Source organism: Phoca vitulina, unplaced genomic scaffold (assembly GCF_004348235.1).
Source record: "Phoca vitulina isolate PV1807 unplaced genomic scaffold, GSC_HSeal_1.0 scaffold22, whole genome shotgun sequence".
Lineage (NCBI taxonomy): Eukaryota > Metazoa > Chordata > Mammalia > Carnivora > Phocidae > Phoca > Phoca vitulina.
Genome location: NW_022589725.1, coordinates 36,054,612 through 36,081,162, shown reverse-complemented (window position 1 = coordinate 36,081,162; position 26,551 = coordinate 36,054,612). Strand labels below are relative to the sequence as shown.

General features: G+C 48.3%; 2 pseudogenes; one reads left to right on the top strand and one right to left on the bottom strand.

The window, feature by feature from the left end:
* LOC116641971 overlaps positions 1-26,551 on the bottom strand; it is a 115,193-nt pseudogene that overhangs the window by 70,192 nt on the left and 18,450 nt on the right.
* The window catches only part of LOC116641997, an 87,641-nt pseudogene continuing 61,276 nt past the window's right edge, over positions 187-26,551 (top strand).

The following is a 26,551-nucleotide window of genomic DNA, read 5'->3' as shown; positions in this document are numbered from 1 at the left end:
GTTTTATCTGAAGGAAGCCCCTGCGTCCTGCACCTCCTGAGCCCCCTACCTCTTCCCTCTAGACCGGACTTGGAATACTGGAAAATGAAAGCCAGGAGGTGTCCACAACCACGTCTACTTTCTGCCCTGCCACAAGCCCCCTCTAAGGTACCACAAGCACTACCTGCCTTAGGAGAGGAAGGAGAAGGGAGAGAACCCAGAAGATAACATCACAGTCGTTCAGCCACCACACATGGTGGGCCTGCTGCAAGGTAATCTGGATTCTTCTCTTAGTGATAAGTTTGAAGAGTGTCACTTGGTGGGCAAGAGTTGAAGTAACTGTGGCCAGAGATGGGGCAGGGATCTGGGTCTTGGACAGGCAGAACTTGGCCTGAGAGGTCAAGTCCAGCCAGACAGTGGTTGGTCTCAGGGGACACTGCAGGGCCCAGGTTCCCTCTGAGCCACCCAGGCGGCCCTGTCTAAATCATCTTTCTCTCACTATACCAGCATTTTGTTGTTTGAGGTTTTCTTTTTTAAAATTTTATTTGTTCAATTTATCAAAATGTGTTAATTCAATAAAATATTATTTTAAATATGATAAAAATAAAACCCTTTCTGGCATATGGTTCTAAGACTGATACATAGAGTCATGAAACCATCACCACAACTGAGCTACAGATCAGTCCCCTTTCCACCAAATTCCTTTGTGCTGTTAATCTCTCCCCAGTCCTTACCTGGAAACCACGGATCTGTTCTCGGTCCCTATCATTTTTTGCCTCCTGAGGATTCCTTTTTAAACATCAAGAAAATATCACAGATATAACATGATAGTGTTTTGAGGTTCCAGAAAATAGTGATCAAAAGCTATCCTGGATTCGGGTATGTTTTAGAATGAGTTTGCATTAATGAGTCACTGCACTATTGACATCCTTTTGAAAAATAGCACTATTTGTGTGTGTGAGGCATTGCTCTGGGTTATTCCTGGGACACTTACCGACCCACAATCTCCCTGCAATAATTTACAACCTACAGGTTGGCAACCACAGTGGTTCTGTTAAACCAAGGGAGACTCGCAGGCTTCAAAGAAAGCAAGGACAGACCTGGGCTCCTCCTGCCATCCTGGCAAGCTTTTCCGACAAAGCTGGAGCAGCTTTGACAGCCCAGTGTGTGCCCTCAGTCCCAGTACAAACAACAGAGAGTGAAGAGAGAGATTAAAAGATCTTCATTGGTTTGATTTTGTCTTTTCAGATCAAACATTGCTCTGTTTTGCACAAGGAATATTAAAAACAAATGATATGTCAAGTTGGTGAGAGAACCAATCTTACTGGAAGTTCTTTGTGTTTATCTTAGTGTTAAAATGGATGAGAGCTTTTTGAAAAGAATTGCTCTGGAAGAAGAATTCATGTACTTGTCCAATGAAGGGATCCTCGTGCTATGATCACATTTTCCATGGCGGTGGTGATGGACATCGGGACGTGGGTCAATCTGCAAGGTCCAGCTGGTGCTGGCTGTCTGGCAGGATGATAGTGGGCAGCCTTCTCTAGACAGCTTGGCTAGCCCCTGTATTGCCAGATCCTCCTCTGGCTGGGAGAAGCAGAGAACATATTTTAAAAAGAAGAACAGAGAGTTTGCATTTCTGATTTGTCATTAGATCAAAGATAAAGCATAGTATGTGACACCAGAATGCCACCACCTCACTTGCTTCTTTGTAGTCAGATCTTCCAGGACCCATCTATCTCTCCCTGTCTCTGTCTCTCTTTCTCACACACACAGACACAGCTTCTCTATTTCTGCCCTCATCATAATTTCCCATTGATGGTCTGTCACTCCTGTCCCCCTAGTCCCTTGCCACCAGGAGGAGAGGTTATTAAAAACAGATTCATGGATTCTGCTCTAGAGATTTTGAGTCAATCAACTAGTCCAGAATTTGCATTTTTAGTAAGCAACCAGATAGTTCTGATATAGACGGGTCACACATTACACAGACCTCTGGTTAAACATTTTAGAGATGTTTCTGATTGTCCATGGGTTGGCACATTTCTATGCCGCATCCATCTAAACGGGCTGATGACTCAAAGAAAAAAATGCAAATCCTGTTTTACAACCATGTGGTTTGGGCACACTGGGTTATAGGCATGTCCCACTTAATGCAAAACCAAAGCACAAAAACCTAAGTCTACCAAACAAACACAGAGAATTATTATTTGTTTATAAACTATAACTGTACTTGTCCTTGGGCCTTGCCGGCCCCCCAGTCTTGATCTCTGCCCCAAGCAAAGGTCACTGTGAGTAAGGGCGGGGGGTGGGTGGGGGGCAGAAGGTGGCAAAAGGCAGAGGGCTCTCTCATCTCCCCCGCTTGTGCTCTGGGTTGTCCGGGACAGAAATGGCCTGGGGCCAGGCTGGCTTGAAGACCCCCAACTCCCGCACACCTGTCCCTTTTGCTCTCCCAGCAAGTTCCCGTCGGGTCCAGGGCTTGGCCCACCTGGGCTGGGATAGGTTGATCCCGCTGTACGTGACCCAGCCTGCCCAATCAGATGTCTCTACCCCTCTCCTTCCCCACGCCCAGCCACAGGGATTGGTTCAGCCGTGGGCCAATAGGAAGTTCCTGGAACCTCGCTGGAATTGCAGGGAGAGGTGCCTCCACCCCCCGCCCCCATCCTGGTTGTGGGAAAGTGTTTCTTCGCACCTGGGAGCCCACCTAGATTCAGCTACTGCAAAGCTTCCCAGCCCAGAGGTGCAGCAAGGAGGCAGGTTCCCAAAGTCAGGAACAATCGCAAAGTTAAACAAAAATTGCAAGAATAGTACAAAGAAAGACCTTCCCTCCCAAACCCTTTAAGATTAAATTGCCTGTATGATGATCCACCATTCCCAAATAGCTTAGTGTGTAATTGTGTAATTCCTACAAATAAGGACATTTTCGTCTGTAACCACAAAACAACTATCATCAAAATCAGGGAATTATCATGGACACATTAATAACTTCTAGTTCTCAGGCCCCATTTAAATTTTTCCACTTGTCCCAGTAATGTCCTTTAGAGCAAAAGGAACCGGTTCAGAATCAACATGTTGCATTCTGTTGTCATGTGTCCTTCAATCTGGAGTAGTTCTTCAGTCTTTGCTGACTCTCATGACCTTGACATTTCTGAAGATTACAGATTAGGAATCTTTGCCTGTTGTTGCTTCCTACTAGGACCAGGTTGTGCATCTTGGGCAGGTATATCACAGAAGTGAGGCTGTGTTCTTGCATGGTATCCTTGAGGGTGACACCATGGGCTAAACACTCATTGTGTTGATCCTGGCTCTGCAGCACCAGCAGAGGGTCATTTACATGGAAAGTTATAGATGCCCATCATGGAGGAGCAGGGAGGTGGAGAATTCTAGCATGACCAATGAGATTTGCTCCCAGGGACTTTTGGGAACAGGGCAGGGATGAGGGGTCCTGATTCCCAGAGGCAGAAGAGTCATAGTACTTGCTCCAGACTTCCATTTATGACTTTGTGATTGACTTGCTGTCACTTGCTGTGACTCTGGGCCCACATTTCCCTGTGCTAGTCTCCATTCCTTTGTCATAAAATGAAGATGACACAGTCTGTCCTCCCCACTTTGCAGGCTGGTGTGTGAGTTACACATATGAGCAGGAGGGTTTGAATATCAGAAAGCCCTGAGCAAACACACTGCTTGGCTTTCCTTACTTGGGGTGCAGCTGGAATCTTGGGGCCACTTCACATCACTGTCTCACAATTCTGCCAGCTTTGGTCCCTTCCTCAGATGACAGTTTAATAGCTTCCGTGGGAAGAACAAACCTAGAGGACAGACACTACTTACCTTCAAGAAGCTACAGTAATCAAGACGTGTGGTATTGGTGAAAAATAGACAAAGAGATCAATGGAATAGAATAGAGCTTAAAAAAAAAAAAAAACAAACGACAGAATAGAGCACCCAGAAACAGACCCACATATACAGTCAACTGATCTTTCACGAAGTAGTTAAATACAATGGAACAAAGATAGTGTATTTGACAAATGGTGCTAGAACAACTGGACATTCACAAGCAAACAAACAAAAAACACAAAAAAGAGAATTTAAACACAGCTTACACCCTTCTGAAAATTAACTCAAAGGATCACAGACCTGAACATAAAGTGTGAAATTATAAGACTCCTTGAAAATAACACAGGAGAAAATCTAGATGACTTTGGATTTGGTGATGACATTTAAGATACAACACCAAAAGACATGATCAATAGAAGAGACTTGATAAAATTAAATTAATGATAAAATTAAACATTTCTGTTCTGTGAGAGATGCTGTCAAGAGAATGAGAAGATGAGCCATGTACTGGGAAAAATATTTACAAAAGGCACATCTGATAAAGATCTGTTGTCCAAAATATATAAAGACCTCTTAAAACTCAACAGCAGGAAAACAAAAAAACCTGATTAGAAAATGAGCCAGACCTTAACAGACACCTCACCAAAGAAGGTAGACAGATAGCAAATAGCATATGAGAAGATGCTCCACATCATATGTCAGCAGGGGAATGCAAGTTAAAATAATGGTACCATGACACACACATTTGAATGGCCCAAACCCAGAAAACTGACACCACCAGATTCTGGTGATTATGTGGAGCAAGAGGAACCCTCATTCACTGCTGGAGGGAATACAAAATGGTAACAGCTACTTTGGAAGACAGTTTAGCAGTTTCTTACAAAACTAAATATACTTTTATTCATAAGATCCAGTAATCACACTACTTGTTATTTACCCAAAAGGAGCTGAAAACATGTCTACAGAAAAACCTGCACACAGATGTTTATAGCAGCTTTCTTCATAATTGCCAAAACTTGGAAGCAACCGAGATGTCCTTCAGAAGGTGAAAGGATAAATAAGCTGTGGTCATCCAGACAATGGAATACTATTAGATGCTAAAAATATATGATCTATTAAGCCACGAAAAGACATGGAGGAAACTTAAATGTATATTACTAAGTGAAAAAAGCCAGTCTGAAAATGTGACGTACTTGATGATTCCAACTATATGACATTTCAGAAAGGGAGAAACTGTAGAGACGGTAAAACTGCCAGGGGTTAGGGAGAAGCATGGGAATGAATAGGCAGAACACAGGGGATTTATAGGCCAGTGAAACTACTCTGTGTGATACTATAATGATTGATACATATCATTATACGTTTGTCCAAACCCATAGAATGTATAACACCAAGAGTGAACCCTAATGTAAACTATGGACTTTGGATGATAATGATGTTTCAATGTAAGTTCATCAGTTGTAGCAAATAATACCATTCTGATGCGTAATGATGATGATGGGGAGGCTATATATTTGTGGGGACAGGGAGAGATGGGAAATGTCTGTACCTTCTGCTCAATTTTGCTGTGAACCTAAAACTGCTCTGAAAAAATAAAGTATGTATATATATATTTGTATATATGTGTGTGTATATATGTGTGTGCATACATATGTATATACGTGTGTGTGTATATATATATGTGTGTTGTGTATGTGTGTGTATATATATATATATATATATATATTTTTTTTTTTTTTTTTAAGATGAAATAAAACCTTTCCGCATTCTAGCCTAAAACATCTCCAAGTCCCAGGGAGCCCCTGTGACATTGTGAACGTGCTTTGTTACATCACCAGCTTTTCATAGGATCCTCCTGCCTCTTGTGTGCTGTGACCAAACACTGACCTTCTACTGAGGGCTTGGTTTCCTTTGCCACCCTGCTGGTCAGAGATGGGCTTAACTTTCAAACTTTCTATGAAAATGAAGTTCACAACACCTCCTTGATATTGGTTACTGACATCCTCTTTCCTTTCCTTTTTTTAAAACTGGGATTTCCTCCCAATTACACCATGACAAACTTCCCAGGGGCTTCTTTCCTACTGAATGCCTCTCAGGCTTTTTCCATCTGGACCCCTGGTGGGGTGTAGCAGCATTAAATGATCTGGATTTCCCAAAGCCTAGGACTTCTGTCATCTGTGTTTGCAGGGGGCTCTGCTGGATTGGCCATTCAAGTGGGGTGGCAATGGGTCTGCAGCACTTCCCCTGCCTGCATCACGAGCTCACTGTATCACAGTGTACCATGAATGGGGATGTTGTTGGTTCCTTCAGTGCACACACCAGGGACACATGAGTAAAAATATCATTTGTGGGAAAAGAGAAGGCTCATATTTACATCCATTTCTTTAGATTGGGTACCAAGTATAACACAGGGAATAACTTAATGCTCAAAAGAAAGAGAAACAGATCCTAATTGGACATACAAGGCAGCCTGGAAGGCTTAAGATTCGAAGGTATAATAAGCATAATGTTCATTCATTTTGCTTTTTAATTTTATTTTTATTTTTAAGTATTTTTTTTAAAAAGATTTATTTATTTAGTTGGGAGGGGGGAAGGGCAGAGGGGGAGGGAGAGAGAGAATCTCAAGCAGACTTCTTGCTGAGTGTGGTGACCTACATGGAGCTTGATCTCATGACCCCCAGATCATGACCTGAACTGAAATCAGCTCAGATGCTCAACTGACTGAATCACCCAGGTTCCCCAAGGTTTTAAGTATTTTTAATTTTAATTTTTTCCAGCTTTATTGATATGATTGACATGTAACATTGTGTAAGTCCGAAGAGTACAATGTGTTGATTTGATACACTTATATATTGCAAAATTATTACTACCATAGCATTAGTTAACATCTCCATCCTGTTACATAATTACCATTTCTTTTTTATGACGAGAACATTTAAGATCTCTTTTCTTAGTTACATTCAAATATATAATACAGTATTATTAGCTATAGTTACCATGTTGTACATTGCATCCTCAGAACTTATTTGCATTATTACTGGAAGTTTATACCCTTCAACCAATATCTCCCTATTTCCCTCATCCCCCAGCCCCAGGTAAACACCATTCTACTCTGTTTCTACAAGTTCAGCTTTTTTAGACTCCATGTATAAGTGATTTCATGCAGTATTTACCTGACTTACCTCACTTAGCATAATGCCCTCAAGATAATATGTAAATGGCAGGATTTTCTTCTCTCTCATGACTGAATAATATTATATCTATCTATCTATCTATCTCATATCTTTATCCATTCATCCACTCACTGATGGACACTTAGGTTGTGTCTATGTCTTGGCTGTTGTAAATAATGCTGCAATGAACACGGGGGTACTGATATCCATTTGGGATCCTAATTTCAATTTCTTTGGATATATACCCAGAAATGGAATTGCTGGATCATATGGTAGTTCTATTCTTAATTTTTTGAGGATCCTCCATGCTGTTTCCATAGTGGCTATACCAGTGTGTTTCCGTACCGATAGCACATAAGGGTTTCCTTTTCTTCACATCCTCACTAGCACTTGGTTATCTCTGGTCTTTTTGATAACGGCTTATTTTGGATCTTTAAAAAATTTTAGTAAATGCTTTTTTCTGTAATCTCAAAAGTGGTATATATGTTCTCCTCTTCCTTAAATTCCATGGACTCTCTTTGTAAAGCTCAAATACTTCAGTGGTTGGTTTTGCAGGAGTCATGCCCCCATTTCTTCCTTGCTGAGCAAACCCCACTTTTGAGCCATGAAGCTAAGTGCCTGGCCCCAAGGGGTGACCATGGCTGGTCTGACCCTCCAAGGCAGTACCACATCATCTTCCTGAATCCTCACTTTACCAGCCTCCCTCAAAGCCGGGGGTGATCCATTTCTGGCCAATGAGTCTTTTTTATTTTTAATTTTTTTTGGAGGGAAGAAGATTTTTTTTTTTGATACAATGTTCAGTGATTCATTAGTTGAATATAACACCCAGTGCTCATTATATCACATGTCCTCTTGGCCAATGAGTCTTAAGATATTCATCAGTTGGTACTGATGGCTGCTGGGAAATGTTTTTGCTTCCTGATAAAAGGTAAGAGAAGCTGAGAGAAGGAATCTTGCTGCCCTGGCTAGCTCATGTGGCCATGATGCCTGGAGTGGTGACAGCCATTTTGGGGCTATGAGGCAATGAATAGGAGGATGACAAAACAGCACATGAAGAGTGGGAAAAAGATAGACATCTTTGTGCAGCTGAACCAACACCAGCAACTGCCCATGTCCAGATGTCTTGTTACATGAGCCAATACATTCCTATTTTTAATCTATTAGACTAGTTTTCAGGTGCTGACTGCCAAAGCATTCCTGCCCGACACCAGCTCCACCCTGTTTAGTTGGTCCACCCTATGGCAAAGAAGGTGGGAGTGTTATTTCTGGACATGTGTGAATCCAGTAACACTCCAGGGTGCATTTAGCATCATCCCTATGGAAATGCATCACTGACACTGTCATGTATTTCTTAGGCTCAACATTGAAGTGTTTTAGGGTCACAGATGGCACAGGATGGTGGGGAGGACAGATATGAATGATAATGAGGTGTGGAGGATTATTGGGGTCTTTAGAATGGCTCCATTGGTGGATAGAACTTTGTACACTCTCTTGATGCTCATGTGGCAGGTTGTATTTTCCCACTGTCCTTACAAAGGCAGTGGGCTTGATGGTAGTTAGAGGGGGTCAAAACCCTGACGAGTTTCCCCCACCCTGAGCTGGCATTGTGCTGGGTCTAGGGGTGCCACAGGGAACAAGGTAGGGACCCTTCTAGCCAGGAAGAGTGGCTTCATGTCTGGGTCAGGGGATGGGGACTTCAGGGCAGAGGTCTGGGGCCTTGGAGCAGTCCTGGGGTTCAGGGAAGGCCCCAGGGCAGGGGGGAGGGGACAAAGTGCTCCTCCTGCCCTTCTCCTCATCCTCCCCCCACCTCCTCCTCCTCTTCTTCTCCTCTTCCTTCCCCCACCTCCCTCCTCCTCCTCCCATCTCCTTCTCCTCCTCCCACCTCCTCCTTCTTCTGGTGTAGATTCTTAGTTAATTTTTATAATATTTAATTTCAAAAGACTAAGGTCAAAGTAGGAAGGAAAACAGAAGGTAGAGAGACTTCAAAGACTGACCCAATCCTCTCACTTTTCTTCCTGGATGCAAAAAAGCCAACTCAACCCAACCCAACCCAACCCAACCCAACCCAACCCAACCCAACCCAACAAAAACCAGACCACACCAAACCAAAACCAAACCAAACTGCCTTAAGCCAACAGAAGAAACCTGGACCAAGGTCTTCTAAAGTGATGTGGATGCACAGGAGTGAGTCATCCATGGTACCTTCTGGAGGAAGTTAAAATAAAAGGAACCGGAAGCATGGAGGATGAGGATTGTCAACACCAAGGGCAAATGCACTGTCCACTTGGTCCTGGGAATAGGGTCTCTTGTCCTGCCTAAATATAATAAGGGTGGGAGAGAGGATCTGGATGATTCTTGCTGATCCCTTCAAGGCTAAGATTTGGGAGAGATTTTTCTTGAAATCTTCACTGGATGACAATAACGTGTCAGGACACATCAATTATATTCTGCCTCACGTTTTATGGTTCTAACACTTGTAAAGTTAAAAATGTCAAATGTCATGAGATGGGGGGAAATCAAAGCTCTTCTACAATTAGGACCAACCTTGGGGAATTGGAAAGACAGGTAGTAAATGGAAGGTCTCCCCACCAGGTGGCCCTGGAGGGCTGGGTGGCAGCCTGTGTGTGCGGGAAACGCAGTCTGAGCCATGCGCACTGTGGGGATATTGGTAAGCAAGCCTTTTAATTAGACTCACTCATTAATTTGTTGTTGTGACTGACTTGCTTTGCACCAGGTTAGCTAATGAAGTGACATTTGGGTATCATGTGCAATTATCAATGTTCTTTGACCCAAATGTTGACATTTTCTGGGGACCCCCATGCTAGTGATGAGCATATACAAACATGTTCTTGGAGTGCTTCACAACCATGAAAGTGGAGGATGTTCAGAGCATTTTACAGGCTTTTGTAAGTTACCGGTGGCTAATGAGGGTCAGGTCAGTTACTCGTCCAGCAGAGGCTGAAAGCTGCTCATGGCTACTAAGAACAGGCCCTTCTGGAGTCTTTTATGACTCCAAGTCCAATGCCGGGCAGCACTGATCTGTGGTAAGATGTTCATGGGAGTCACGTCGTTGGAGTGGGTGTGTGGATGATCCCGCGGGTGTTATGTTTTATGGTAGTGCTGTCTGAGGGCACCTGTAGAAATGCAGATTCTTCGGCCCTACCCTAGACCAGTGGAGTTGGGATCTCTGGGTGTGGGCCCCAGGAATTGCCTCTGCCACAGGAAGTACACATGCTCCCACTTGCCTGGAGTTAGCAGAGAAATTCTGGGGATCCCATGCAATCAGAATGCCCATGAAAAGTGGCAGCTGACAAGATGCAGAGGAGCTGGCATGAGTCAGACTCTTGCATGCTGAGTCACTAGCTGGATGTGTAAGAGATGGAGGGTGGAATTGGCTTTGGTCCACTTCTCCCTTGTGGGTGTGGGTGGAGGATCAGCTGGGAGGTGTGAGAGCAGCTGTTTTGTGGGCAGATCCAGGTCACCAGGCCTGGGGATCCAATAGAGAGCAGCCCGTGTCTCTGAGGCTGGGGAAGGGCCCCTTGTCCCCCTTCACCTGGCTGCCTGTCCCTGACCTGGCCTCTGACTTGCTCCTGTCTGCTGGAGATGGCTCAGACCCAGGGGCAGAGAGACCCCCAGGGGGCTGGTCCCAGGCTTAGGGGAGGTCCTGGTGGCTCCACCAGGGGTGAAAGAACATCTGGCTGGCATGAGGAGATCCAAGAGGAGGAAACGGGCAGGTTTCTTGAGCAGCATGGCACAACATCAAGGAAGAGTGGGGCCCGTTTCCTACCATGAGACGTGGCTGTCTGCCCCCATCTACTCTTGCCTTCTCACATTTTCCAAATCCTTTTGATAAGGAAAAACCTGTGTCCTAAGATGGCCAACGGAGCCAGCAAGGGAGTCCCAGCCCCTGCCCCGGGGCTCTTCCAGGTTCTTCTCCCTGCCCCGCTTCGCGCACTTGCCAAAAGTGCCAAGTATGGGGAAGTAGAAGTGTATAAATTGCCCCTTTGTTTGTGCTCGGGGCTCAGACATTTGGAGACCACTCTCCTCTGAGCCCGCCAGCATTAAATAAACCTCCTATCCTCCAAGATCTCCAGGTGCCACTTGGTTCTTCCATCGGGCGATCCAGTTCAGGTTCCGTAACATTTGGTTTCCTGACCGGGAAACCCAACCGCGCAGGCCCATTGTTGCCACTGGTTTGGGGGCAATGGCAGGGTGGTGACAGAAGGAGGGATCCTAATGGAGAAGGCGTGCCCGCCTAATTTTCACCACTCTCCTGCCCCGGTTGCCTCAGGCTGGCCCCGCTCCGCTGTTCCCGCCGGACTCAAGGAGACTTGGCAGGTGAGGACCTGGTCCCGACCTCGGATTCCGGTAAGGCCTGGGGCCCCAGGACATAGATAGGCCCACCCGTCGGGGTGGAAGGGGAGCCTGATCACCTCCCAGAGACCTCTTAGAGGTCTCACAGGAAGGGATTCCCAGGGAGGGAATGTAATAACTTCTGGAGTGTGAATGTGCAGTCCAACCTGGCTTGCTCAGTCGGACTGATTCTATGACTCCACGGGCGGGCACCCTTAAGGTCCCCAGAAGCCTATGGAGTCTGAGTGGGCCTGTCTGCGATTCCGTGGTGAACGGCATATGGTTTATGGAAGCATCCGATCATAAGTCACAATGCTGAGACCGCTACGGCTAAGCCTCACCTAAACTCCTTCGGGACAGCCAGATGGGCATCTGATTGGTCTCCTCACCATATGAGGCACCCTCCCCTTGTCTGTCTCTGCATCACCGCACATGTGAACATAACCGTGGGGTCAGGTCAGAGTAAACCTACAGTTCTAGAGACCATGATCAAAAATTTCAAGAAGGGGTTTTTGGGAGGCTATGGAGTCAGGATGAACCCTGGCAAGTTGAGAACTCTATGTGAATTGGAATGGCCCACCTTTAATGTTGGGTGGCCTTCAGAAGGGACGTTGGATGTCCCAACGATTCGTCGAGTACAGCAAGTCGTAACAGGAGAACCAGGACACCCTGGCCAGTTTCCATACATTGACTCCTGGCTAGGAAGTGCTCAGACCCTTCCCCCCTGGGTGCGATTCGCTTGCAATAAGCAGGGATAGGCCAGGGTCTTAATCACCTCATCCATGCAACCTAAAGAAAATCAGCAAAAGCCCCAGTCTCCACAAATCCTAGCAGGAGATCCTGAGGATGAACCGATCCTGCCCCCATGGTACGTAACCCCAAGACCATCTACACCTGGCCTTTCAGCTCCAGACACTCTGCCGCCATCGGTTTCACTGGCGCCCCCAGGCCCAGAGGATCCACCGGCACCCCCAGGCTCAGAGGATCCACTGGTGCCCCCAGGCCCAGATCCACTTTCTCCAGGACTAGCAGCCAGGCTGTGCCCCAGGCCAGGCGCAAGCACCCTCCAAATGCCAGTATGAGAGATGCGGGAACCCGAGAGGCGGGATGAAGACAGGACGGTCCAATCTGGCCATTCCATGATGTATTATCAGCCCTTCTCCACCACCGACCTCCTCACCCCATCCTACTCTAAGAAACCACAGGCTATGGTAGACCTCATAGAATCCCTCTTCCAGACTCATCGGCCAACCTGGCAAGACTGCCAACAGTTACTCCGCACCCTGTTTAACACAGAGGAAAGGAAGAGAATAATGAAAAGTCCATGACAGTACCTAGAAGAGCACGCAGCAGCAGGAGTCATCAACCCTGCTGCCTGGGCTAATATGGCTGCACCTGAAGAGCACCCAGCATGGGACTTCACCACAACTGAGGGACAGGCCCACATCCACTGGTACCAGGAGGCCTTCCTCTGGGGAATCCGGGCAGGAGCTAAAAAACCCATGAACATGACTAAGGTATCCTCGGTCACTCAACAACCAGGGGAGTCCCCTGGGGACTACTATGAAAGACTATGTGAAGCCTACAGGATATACACTCCATTTGATCCCTAGGCACAGGAAAGCCAACAGATGGTAAACACCTCCTTCGTGGCTCAGGCTGCCCCAGACATCAGAAAAAAACTTTAGTAACTAGAAGGTTTCACTGGGATGAACAACACCCAGCTAATAGAGATTGCCAATAAGGTCTACATGAACAGGGAGGTCACAGCTGAATGCGAAGCTGATAAAAAGTTGAAAAAGAAAGTCAGCCTCCTTGCTGCCACCCTGAAAGAAAAGGACAACAAAAAGGCAGGGAGACCCTGGCCACCGAAAGGGGGAAAGCCCAGAACCCCCTTGGCAAAGGATCAATGTGCCTACTGTAAGAAGAAAGGGTATTGGAAAAATGAATGTCCCATCCGGGGAAAGGCTCAGAAGCCCAGGAAGAACCCTGAGAGGAGGACCTCATAGGCCTTGTGGGAATGGACTCAGACTGAGGGGGACTGGGCTCTTTCCTCCTTGGCCCCCATGAGCCCATGGTCAGAATGAAGGTAGGGGCCAAGAAGTGACTTTCATGGTTGATACTGGGGCCGAGCACTCTGTTGTCATCTCCCCAGTGGCCCCTTTTAGCAAAAGGACTGCGATCATCCTTGGGGCCACCAGGATGCTGGCGATACAACAGCCCTTTTGCCAGGCTCACCAGTGCGAATTCAGGGGCCACAAGGTCCCACATGAATTCCTTTATCTGCCTGATTACCCCATCCCTCTCCTGGGCTGAGACATACTTTCCAAGCTTAGGGCTCAGATAACCTTTGAGCCCACTGGACGCACTAGCCTCTGATTGAACCCAAGGCAAGAGGAGACGGGGTCACTGGTACTAGCAATTACCATGCCAAGGGAAGAAGAATGGAGGCTATTCTGTGCCCAGGCCCAACTGAGCAGCCTGCTGGAGATCGGACTCACTTTCCCTTCAGTATGGGCTGAAAACAACCCACCTGGACTAGCCCAGAATCGGGCCCCTATCATTGTTGAACTGATCCCAGGAGTCTAACCTCAGAGGCAAAGGCAATACCCCCTTCCACAAGAAGCTAAGATTGGCATCCAAGAACATCTGGCCAAACTCAAAGATGCAGGTATTCTAGTCAAGTGCCAGTCGGCCTGGAATACCCCACTCCTGCCAGTCAAGAAGCCAGGAGGGGGATACTGACCAGTTCAAGGCCTGTGGGCCATCAACAAGGTGACCATTTCTCTGCACCCAGTGGTCCTGAATCCATACACCCTCCTCGGCCAAATCCCAGGGTCGGCCAGATGGTTCACTTGCCTAGATTTGAAGGATGCCTTCTTCTGCCTCCTCTTAGCTCCCCAGAGCCAGCCACTGTTTGCCTTTGAATGGTCTGAACATGATACAGGGCGCCAGATGCAACTAACTTGGACACACCTCCCGCAGGGGTTTAAAAACTCACCAACCCTCTTTGGGGAAGCACTGGCCGTGGATCTCGCCAGCTTCCCAAGAGAGGCCACGTGATGCATCCTCCTCCAGTATGTGGATGACTTCCTCCTCACCAGTGACACACAAGAAGACTGCACAAAAGGCACAAAGGCCCTCCTACAGCTCCTGTCAGACTTGGGATACCGAGCCTCATGGAAGAAGGCACAGATCTGCCAACAATAGGTCCGATACCTTGGTTTTCTCCTCACTCAAGGGAAAAGAGAACGAGGGTCAGAGAGGAAGAGGGTCATCATCTCCCTGCCACAGCCCCAGACAAAAAGGGGCCTACGAGAATTCCTGGGGGCTGCAGGATTCTGCCACATCTGGATCCCTGGGTTCTCGGCAATAGCAAGACCCTTCTATGATCTCTTAGGGGGGCCAGATTGAGAACCCCTTGCCTGGACTGAGGAAGCAGAAGCCGCCTTCACAGAGATAGAGACCGCCCTGGGGCAGGCTCCAGCCCTGGGCCTACCAGATGTAGAGGAACCCTTCAATCTCTTTGTGCATGAAAAAGAAAAGATAGCACTCAGGGTACTGACCCAGACTGTTGGGCCCTGGCAACGGCCAGTTGCATACCTGTCAAAGAAGCTGGACCCCGTGGCAGCAGGATGGCCACCATGCCTCAGGGCACTGGCAGCCACAATCCTACTCGTCAAGTAGGCAGACAAGCTCACCCTAGGCCAAGAACTTAACGTCAAGGTCCCTCAGACAGTTGTGTCCCTCATGAATGCACAGGGACACCGCTTCCTTTCCAACTCTCGGCTAGCACAATACCAAGGGCTCTTCTGTGAAAACCTGCGGGTCACCCTCGAAACAGTAAGGACATTAAATCCAGCAACCTTTCTCCCCATGGAAGAGGGAACCAGGACATGACTGTTCCAAGGTGACTGATGAAGTCTACTCGAGCCATCCAGATCTGCGGGATCAAGCCATAAAGAATCCAGAGCTCACGCTGTTCAGCGGGGCAGCAGTTACCTACAAGAGGGTGCCCGGAAAGCAGGTTATGCAGTAACCACAACCACTGAAGTCCTAGAAGCTAAGGCATTACCAGCTGGATGGTCAGCTCAATGGGCTGAACTATATGCCTTAGCCCGAGCCCTCACCTCGGTGAAGGCAAGTGAGTCAACGTCTATACTGACTCTGGGTACACCTTCACTACTGTACATATACGTGGAGCCATCTACAAGGAAAGGGGCCTCCTAACCACAGCAGGAAAAGCTATCAAGAACAAAGAGGAGATACTGAGACTCCTTGAAGCCATCTGGCTTCCAAAGGAAGTAGCAATCCTGCACTGTAAGGGACACCAGAAAGGAGACGACCCCATAGCACGGGGAAATCGTCTGGCAGATGAGGCAGCCAAGACCACAGCCAGTGAGGACATGGACAGAGCCCCTTCCCTCACCATGACCCTGACACCCCCGGAAGAAGTCCCTCCGCCCAGTTACACTAAAAAGGAGAAAGAATGGGCCATGGCTGAGGGAGCCACCCTGGCTGAAAAGGGATGGTGGATGATGCCAGACGGGCGCATCTTTGTTCCAACAGCAACTGGAGGGCGTCTAGTCAAGGAATACCACCAACTCACTCATCTGGGGAAAACTGCATTAGAGGCCCTTCTCCAGAAGCACTACTGCATCAGTCAGCTGCCAGCACTGTGCCGAGCAACGAGTGAATGGTGCATAATATGTGCTAAAAATAATGTTCGGTCTGCACCATGGCCCCAGCCAGGTGTCCAGAGGATGGGAGCAACCCCCTTCGAAGATCTAGAGGTAGACTTCACAGATATGCAGCCAAGCAGGGGGTTCAGATATCTCCTAGTAATAGTATGCACATACTCTTGGTGGGTCTAAGCCTTCCTGACTAGGACGGAGCAAAGCCGGGAAGTAGCTAAATTCCTCTTGCGGGAGATCATGCCCCGGTTCAGCCTGCCGTTAACAATCCATAGTGACAATGGACCCGCATTTGTGGCAGACGTTGTACAGGTCTTGACCAAATCTCTCAACATCACCTGGAGACTCCACAACGCTTACCGGCCCCAAAGTTCAGAGAAAGTAGAGCGAATGAATCACACCCTCAAGGGAACCTTAGCAAAGTTTTGTCAGGAGACTAACCTCCCATGGCTGGTTCGGCTACCCCTAGCTCTCCTGCGTGCTCGCTGCATGCTGGGGACATCAGGTTTCTCCCCACTCAAATTAATATATGGATGGCCTCCCTTCCCAGTGCTTGGGAAGCCTTCCAGGAAAATTATATCAGGTTGGAGATAAAAAAATAAAGGAGCAGCTTCAGGTCCTGGGGGCCACCCTAAATAAATTACAAAAGTATACCATCGAGAAAGCCCCAATCTCCTTAGGGTCTCAGGTACACTCCTTCCAGACAGGGGACTCAGTTGGGTCAGAGATTGGAAGAAAGACCCCCTCAAACTGCAGTGGACAAGGCCCCACACTGTTGTTCTAACCACCCCTACTGCCCTCAAGGTCTCAGGTGTCACCCCATGGGTCCACCATTCAAAAGTGAAGAAAGCTCATCATTCGGATGAGGAGCTGCACCAGTGGAGAGTCCAGCCAGACTTCACGAACCCGTTCTGGCTTCACCTTCAACAAGACCCCATCGACTGATGGACACCTGCTCACCGTGTTCCCTGGCTCTCATCAGCGTGATTTCCCTCATCTTGGGAGTCGGATTGTACACTGTTGCCCCTCCTGACTGGACTTTCCCCTAGAGGCTTACTATTGCCATTGCTTATTGGGTGACCCTAGGGTGTATTACTGCACTTACTTGTCCACAGGTTTCATCTGCTGATGGGGTAGCCACGATGGCTCCCTCTAACTAAGGTCATAGACCCCACTTTTACTGGCCATCTGCTGTCTACTCCTGAGCACATTTCACCATGGTTTTCCTGGCCCTAGTCAGTCCCGGTCTTCTGCTACCTGGTGTGCTGTTCCTCCTCACTGTCTCTAGCTTGCCCGGCTAGGCAAGGGGGACAACTCTCGTATCACTGTTACTGGCAAATGGACTTTCCAGCTTATCCCCCTCAATCCCGCACCAGCACCGCCACTGACTTCTTCCACCTGGGATGGGCACACACCAAAGGTTAACCTCCATTTTGATGGATGCCAGCTTCTTGATACCTCCTGGGAACCTTATAGATGGTGTTCCTACCATGGCCCTCACTCAGGTTACCGGCTGGTAGATATCTACATCTGTGGGGGCCCTACGCCTCAACAGCCAAACACCTGACCCCAGTTCTTCTTACAAGCCTGGGGATGCGAGTCATGGGTGGCAACTTGGCTGGGAATGGAACAATGGTCCAATGGGTGGTGGAGCCTCAAATAGCGAAGTGACATCTGGACTTCCTTGTCACACAACACCACCCCATCCTCTTGCCCTAACAATCACTGTATGCCACTCACTCTCTCAGTCCTAGAACCCAATGCTACACCATGGGCCACAGGAATCACTCTCCTTTTGGGCCAATATCACTCTATAGGGACTGACCCCATGGCCAAGTTTATGATTAAGTCCATGTTCACCCCAAGCCTTGCAGTCAACCTCAGAGTCAGAGAGAAAATAACTCGCCCTGGCACATCCCTGGGTCCCCCAGCCACACGCAGCAAGCATCTATAGCGCAACTGTTAGGTATGATTAATGCCTCCCACCAAGCACTTAACCACTCAAATCCACCCCTAGTGTCTGACTGCTGGATCTGTATGAAGCCCGGTCCCGTCCAATACCTAGGTGTCATCCTCAACCAGTCCACCATGTCACCTCCCACCTCGGCACCGGGGACCTCAGATTATCCCTTTCTGGCTCTGGTACTGCTGTATGGCAACTCTGCCTCTCCCATCACGGGCCACAGCCGGGTTTGTGTACCTAACAACACTTTTCTGGCTTGTGATCAAGGTGTATACATCTGCATCACCCCACACAATCAATCATGCATGCTTGTTAGTCTCTTACCCGATCTTTCAGTCCTCCCCGGGAGCGATGCCCCACTCATACGGAGGCCTCCTAGCCACCCTTGACACTCCCCCGTGGCCATCCCTCTTATCGTGAGCCTGCTGGCCACATCAGGTGTTGCCCTCGGCGCCACTGGCGTCAGGATGTCTCAGGTTCAGTACCAGGGGTTAACTCAACAACTCATGACGGACTTTTCCGCCCTCACTCAGTTGGCCCTGGCCCTGCAGCGCCAACTCAATTCACTGGCCTCAGTGGTCCTCCAAAACAGATGTGGGCTTGACTTGCTCACGGCTGCGCAGGGGGGTCTCTGCCTCTTCTTACAGGAGGAATGTTGTTTCTATGCTAATGAGTTGGGGGTGGCCCAAGAAACTCTGACCCAATTACAGGAATGAGTAAATCATCGGTGGGAAACACTTGGTGGGATTCCCTCTCACAATGGTTCCCTTGGTTCGCCCCCCTCATCGGCCCCCTCCTAATGCTCCTCCTCATAGTAGCATTTAGTCCTTGTATTCTTAATGCCCTTACTAGGTTTATCACTGCTCAAATGGCTAAGATCAGACTCTAGTTGCTCCTTACTCATTATTGCCCCTTAGAAGATGAAAATGCCCTCTAAACTAGGTGTTTAAAGGGGCATCAAAGGGGGGAATGATAAGGAAAAATCTGTGTCCTAAGATGGCCGACCGAGCCAGCAAGGGAGTCCCAGCCCCTGCCCCGGGGCTCTTCTGGGCTCTTCTCTCTGCTCCACTTCCCGCGCCGGTGTTAAATAAACCTCCTATCCTCCAAGATCGCCAAGTGCTGCTTGGTTCTTCCATCGGGCGGTCCAGTCCAGGTTCTGTAACACTTTGAGGCTGGATATGGGCATGTGACTCAGTTCTGGCCAAAGTGACGAAAAGCGAAGTGTTTTATGGGGCTTTCAAACAATCTTATTGGAAGACAGGCTTCCTTTTTTCTATCTCTTTCCTGCTGCCTAGAATGTAGATGTGATGGCTGGAGCCTAAGCAGCTATCCTGGCCCACTATGTGATGTGCAAAGAATATGGAGCAGCAGGACAGGCAGGTCCCTGATATTTTGGACTTGCCAACTAAGAGCTGCCTATCTCTGTTCTCTGTTCTTCCTTTATGCATGAGAGAGACATGTCTATCTTGTTCAAACCACTGTTTTGGTGCACTTGAACCCAAATCAAACCAATCTAAGCTAATAAACATTGACATCAGGGAAATCTAAGACTGGGTGGCAGGGATCTAGGCATGGAGTCAGGAACCTGAGGAACACGTTCTTGCCCCGGGAAGTACTGAGCTGAAGAGAGGCAAGACTCTGACCTGGAACTGATATAAGCCAGGAACTCCTCCAAAAGGCACAAGGAAAAAATCTACCACCTGGTACTAGGATCAGAAGTTAGAGCAGTCTCTGTGATAGTGCTAGGCATGGAGCAGCTTGTTCTCTGTTGCTTGTGTCCTCCTTCCCCACCTAGGGCAGTACTGCTCTCAGAATAGGCAGGGGTAATTAAACTTGGGGCATCTGGGTGGCTCAGTCCATTAAGCATCTGCCTTCGGCTCAGGTCATGATCTCGGGGTCCTGGGATCGAGTCCCATGTCAGGCTTCCTGCTCAACAGGGAGCCTGCTTCTCCCTCTCCCTCTGCCCCTCCCCTTGCTTGTGCTCTCTCTCTCTCTCTCTCAAAGAAATAAATAAAATCCTAAAAAAAAAAGAAAAGAGAAAGAAAGGCAGGGGTAGAGGTATACAGCCCCACTTTGAAAATGAGAGGGCCGCAGTGGCAGGGAGGCAAGCCAGGATCACATTTCCTTATTTCACCCTTTCCAGGATTTTTATCCTGTCTCTGCAGTTGGTTAATTCCTGTCCATGTCTCCATAATGGTGGTGGTAGGCAAAAGGCTGGTGTGTGTTTGAGGGACAGCTCTTGTTGGGTGGGTGCTCTGCAGGGCTGGGGTCTTCCACAGGGGCTGGACAAGCCGAACAGCACTGGGCTCTCCAGGTGAACTCACACCCACAAGAAGTCCTGGGATGGATGGACTCACTTGGCCAGGTGATGTGGGGAAACCTATTAAGATAGCATGGGGCTGTGATAACAGCCATACACAAGAGCTCCTGGAAGCCAGGGACTGCCCTTTGCCTAGTAACCCTTATTTCATTTTACTTGATCTACTTGTTGATGCTGAAATAAAGATGGTACTTGGAAAATTGTTCAAAGCTGCAGAACTGGGATTCAAACCTGGGCTGGTCTCACTTGAAAGTCTGTGATCTTTTCCTATGTTTTCCTATACAGGGTCTCACTTAGCTCTGCCACCTGCTTATCCATGTCACCTAGTCTTTACATTTCTGTGTTCTCCATGAAGTGAGAGGAGCTTGAGTCTGGGTGGGTTGTGACGCTTTGGCCAACAGAGCAGATCCCACCTCTTTCTGGGAGGAATGTCAAAGAGTTTCGGGGCCCCATTTTATGCTGTCACGGTAAAGTGGCAAAGGCACATACCACACTCATGTACTCGTGTCACTGTGATCTTAGTCATTGACTTGCAGGGGGCAGGTATATCAAATGAACTTAATGTATGTTTAGTCACATCGTCGCTCACTTGGCCCTGAGCAGTCCTCTAAGTACATGAACTTGGTATTGGATTTTTTGTAGAGGTGTTTCAACCTTCCCTAGAGGGCTTATTGACACACAGATTCCTGAGCCTCACCTCCAGAGTTTCTGATTTCAGTGGGTCTGAGATGGAGCTTGAGAATATTCATTTCTGAGACATTTCCAGGAGATGCTGATCCTGCTGGTCTCAGGACCAGCACTGAGAACTATTGAGAACCAACTATCTATGACCAACCAGGCCTCAGGACTTTGGAGGCTCCAATGATTAGAACGATGCTCTGCATGCATTTTGATCATGCCCCATCAGTTAAAAAACTTGAGCACAACCCAGATATGTACATTTTAAAGTCACACATGAGTGCTACGGTTAATCACATATGAAATATTAATGAAACCTAATATACATATCTTATGTTTCCAGTTTAAAATAAATGTGAATAAAAAAGTTCTAGTATTTTCTTCCTCCATTCCAAGGCATGGCTTGGGAGCCCGCTGAGTGTCACAGCCCGCACTGGATTCCCCTGGGCAGAGCACAGTGAGTGCCTTCAAGGCCTGAGGGTTCTTAGTGCTCAAGCACAGAATTTGTAATTGTAGCTCATGAATATTCATTGAACCCTGAATCTGTGCAAGGCAGTAGGTCAGGCACTATAAAATATTCAAAGGAAGCAAAAGATTAATCTTATAACCTAGTTGCTGTTTTTGAGACTATGTATTTCCTATCTTGTTCTAATGAGGACTTAAGGCAGCAGAACAAACTAGTTAGAAAGCATATCAGTACATAAAGAACTAGCTATAAGACCACATGAATGGGTTCAAATGCCAGTTCAACATTTATAAGCTGCATGGTTTAGTGAGCTGTTATGGGCTGGATCATGTGCCCCCCAAGTTCCTATGTTGAGGCCCTAACCTTCAGGACCTCAGAATGTGAGGTCTTCAAAGAGGTGACTAAGTTTAAATGAGGTCACTAGGGTGGGCTGTAGTCTGATATGACTGGTGTCCTTTAAGAAGATGAGATTAGGGAGGCGCCTGGGTCGCTCAGTCCGTTAAGCGTCCAACTCTTGGTTTCAGCCCAGATCATGATCTTAGGGTCCTGGAATCAAGCCCCGCACCAGACTCTGAACTCAGCGGGGAGTCTGCTTGAGATTCTCTCCCTCTGCCTCTGTCCCCACCCTCCCGCCCCCCACTCGCATGTGCACATGCTCTCTCTCTCAAATAAATAGATAAAATCTTAAAAAAAAAAAAAAAGAAGAGATCAGGACACAGACACTCACAGAAGGAATACCAAATGGAGACACAGGCAGAAGGAAGCCAACTGCAAGCTGGAGAGATTGGCCTCAGGAGAAACTAGCACCTTGAGCGTGGACTTGTGGTCTCCAAAACTGTGAGGAAATTAATTTCCATTGTTCAAGCTCCTCAGTCTCTTGTACTTTGTTATGGCAGGCTGAGCAGACTCACACCCATTCATATCCATTTAGGCATAAAAAGGATTTTCATAGTTCTTGTGACTGGGAGGCTCAGGTCTGGGTCTTGAGGTCGCAACATTTGGGGGTGCAAGGATGTTGTCAGGCCCTCTCTCACCCTCTCTTCACCTGGGTTCCCTCTGGGTCTGGCTGCTTCCCTACCTGCTGTGGCTGCCATTCGTTCCCCAAGAGTCTGTCCCCAACTTCCACGTGGCTGTGCTGTGAAGGGTCTGAGGGGCCCTGCTGGGGGGCAGAGCCGCCTGCAGACCAACGACTGTGTGCAGCTGCGGGCTGTGAATGCCCATCTCTGTGCGCCGGGGCTGGAAGCGGGGGGCTGTGCAGAGCGAGGGACGCGACAGACAAACCGATGTAGTCTGCCACGGCCACGCAGTTGGACAGCAGAATCTGTACTATATTCTTTGTTATTTGCTAATAAACGTTATTTAGTGATTAAGAGTGTTACGTATCATGGTGCAGAGCAACCTCAAATTATTCAACAAAGGGCTTAATATTCCAGGTGATTTTCAGTGCTTTGGGATGATTTGAATCAGTGCCACCCACAAGAAAGGGTCCTGTAGGTAAATATGTTTGGAAAATGGTCATTAACCTCCTTCCTGGAAATTCAAAATGAATATTCCCAAATTGAAGGCCCTGAGAATTCCAGTTTGGAAGAAAGCTCTTTAACACAGTTTCAGCCCGGGTTTACCAAGTTCCTTGCCCTCCCCTACCTCCTTCTAGAAATCAACAGCCTGACGGGTGAAAGTAGTGCTCCTGGAAGCCATCTGGAAGCGAGGGCCCCAGTCTCCAGGGGCACGCGGGCGCGCACACACTTGCCGATCTCCGCGGTCATGGGCGGCAAGCGAGTCCCTGTTTCAGGGCTGTGGAACCCAAGGCTGATGGACAAAGCCATGTGCCTAAGATCTCCCAGCGGGTGAGGCTTGGGGCCAAGTTCAACTCCACATGTCCGACTGCCAGCCTCGCTCTCTTTCCAGTAAGTCCTGCAGGAGCCCCGGCTTCCGTTAGGCCTGCTTCCTTCCCCAGCTCCCATGCGGTCCAGGGACAAGGTGCTGGGTCTGGCGCTCCAGGGAGAGGTTGACTCCCTGTCCCTCTCCTTGTGGCTGCTGGTGTCCTCTTCCAGCCTGAAGGTTCCTCTTGAAATGCTGCCCAGCAGGGCTGACCACGGCCAGTCCGGCTCCTGACCGCCTCTGGGGTGAGGTCCCTGGTGGAGAAACATGGCTGTGAGCCAGAGGCCCTCACTCCCGGCCCTGCATCCGAATCGAGATTTCACGGAAGATAGAATCCTTTCTTCCCTTTTTAATTCAACAGCTGTTTACAAAGGCTTTCAGATATATCAGGATGCAGTCCAGACCGTCCTGCTTCCACACGCCCCTCTGGCCTCCGGAGGGTCCCCCCTGCGCAGACTGAGCGGGGGTGGGGCAGTGAGGGCAGCCCTGGCCTTCTGCAGTCTGTGGGCCCATGTTCCCCACGGCCTGCCCAGTGCCTCCCAGGCCCTGCAGAGGCTCTGTCACTGCTTTCAGAAATGATTGCTCACTTCCCACCAGTCACATGCCACCCCAGTTTCACAAAGCCCTTTAGCTTTAGGTCTGAGGGGAAGATCTAAGCATCTGGAGTCACTGGCTTGTTGAAGCTGCGAAGCAGGCGGTGCGGGAAACCTGTGATGGGGGGCAACTCCTTCACTTGCTAAAGGAGCGGCTTCCGTGAAAGCCGGCCACTCAGATGACGGTAGCTCTGTGACCCCCAGTGTCCTCTGGTGTGAAAGTACAACCCTTTCAGCAGGATGGACGCAGCAGCCACCCACCTCCGTCTACAAAGAGCCATCCCCATGTGTCCCCCCCCATCCCAGCCACAGCCTCTCACACCTCAGGACCGTGGCCTATGGAATGCCCTTTAATTTCAAAGCGAGAGTGGGCTCCAGCCTTGTGGCTTTTGGGCTTCTGCCTGAACTTGGAGCCAACAGCAAATCACACAGGACAGCTATTAATGGACAAGGTTGTGGTGATAGGGATGTCAACTAAATTAAAGCCAGCTCTGCAGTACATTGAGTTCATTAGTTCTGTCAGTGACCTGCTTCTGGTCCAGGCCTGCTTCTGGTTCAGGAGCTGGCCCTCAGATGTTCAGAGTCTTTGATTCCCCAGAGTTGAGCAGAATTGGAAGTGCTGACTCACATTGGCAAAACTCACAAGAGATGGATGTATAAATCAGAGGGCCAGTTTACTAATTTTCCAGGTGAAGTGAGAAATTCTCAGTGGACCAAATTTCTTTGTAAGCCTCTGTCTGTCAACACCTTCGCCTCCCCTGGCAAGTGAGGTAGGAAGCCAAACTATGAGTTGAAGCCTTTTTGATGAGCATAAGAACAGCACAGGGCGTGGTTATATGTTTTGAATGTTCAGTAACATCAGCCTTTGTCAGTCATCCTGATGTATCCATCTACACAACAAGGTTGGCTCATTAGGAAGTAGGACCATAACTCTTGAAATTTATTACTTGAAATCTTTATTCCAGGGACAAGGCTGAAAGGGTAGAGCTTCCCTGGTACTCCATTTTCTGTGTTGCATGGCTGAGTCCTTCCCAGCCACACATGTGGGAAACAGCTACCGTCTATTTTTCCAATCTTCCTTTTAATAATGGAAGCCACTGAGTTTTTGTCCGGTGTGTAACTACCCATTTGGACATTACATTTCCCAGCCTCCCTTGCACTTAGCTGTGGTCATGTGACCTGCTTCCAGCCAATAGGATGTGAGCAGGTGTGCAAAGTCTGTCATTGAGATTTTATTTTATTTTTTATTTTTTTTTTTAAAGATTTTATTTATTTATTTGAGAGAGAGAGAGAATGAGAGACAGAGAGCATGAGAGGGAGGAGGGTCAGAGGGAGAAGCAGACTCCCTGCTGAGCAGGGAGCCCGATGCGGGACTCGATCCCAGGACTCCAGGATCATGACCTGAGCCGAAGGCAGTCGCTCAACCAACTGAGCCACCCAGGCGCCCAGTCATTGAGATTTTAAATGGAACTGTGTGTGCCCCCTTTCTCCCTTCCCACCAGCTGACATGTGGCTGAAACGGCATGAGGCAGCTTTGTCACGCCATACCATGAAGACAACACTGAGAAGCAATGTTTGTGTTCTCGATACTCTAGCGTGCACACACATTCACTACACACAGATGTGTACATCACTTCCTCACCACCAGCCTGGGGACTTCTATCTTCCCTAAGAAGCCCACGTTCTATTTCCATGACATTTTTTGAAAACCTCCCCTATTCTTTTGATGGAGGAACATCTTCTCTACTTGTTTACTCCGGGCCAGTTTTATGCCTTTGCTCTCGCTTTCTCCCCAAATATGTCTGCTTGTGGTTGGGGCAGGAGGGGGACAGGACATGCAGGGGACACTGTGGTTGGAACAACCTCTGGCCCTGGGCTGGCCCCCTTTTCCAGGAGAGACCCTGGAAGAGCTGGGTGAGCCCTGGGGCGGATGTGTTCCGGGAGAGTGTCCCCTGGGGCAGAGCCTGGCGGCTGCTGGTATCTCTTATGGGCATCTGTCAATGCCCAGGGCTCCTCCCAACCCCCACCTGGCTAGCCGGCCCACCCAGCTCAGTTGGCTTCCCCTCGCCCTGAGAGAGGGTTGTTCTCTGCCTAACCCCCCAGCCCCGAGGAACTAGAGGGAAGAAAGGTTTTTGATAATTACTTTCACACACAAGATAGTTTCTGTGTGTTAGAATCCTAGTCGGCCACCAAGCCAGTGACTCATGGAAGTAGGGGCTTCCTGTCTCCTGGTTCTGAGATGAGCTGGGGGTTGGTTCCCATCCCTGTCTCTGGGTACTTTAGGCCAACAGCCTGAGGGGGGAAGAGAAAACTCTGTTCTCTATGGCATTATCTTCAATGAAGACTGTGTAATTAATTTTTTTTACCTTTGTAAAGGCCCAGCTCATTGTAAATCTTTCTTGTCCTCTCACCTTCAAAGCCTGATCCTACTCCCCTTCCTCCTTCCCTTTATTTTTTCCCTATTGCTTTACACCAGGTCAAGTTCAGGCTTTGAAAAAAGGAGCAAAGTTGGCTATGCTTCCTAGTTTCATAAATATGAAGTAAAACTAGGCCACTCACTTTTCAAATTCCCTTATGTGAGACAAAAGTGTCCCTGAAAACTGGCAGGATAACAACAAAA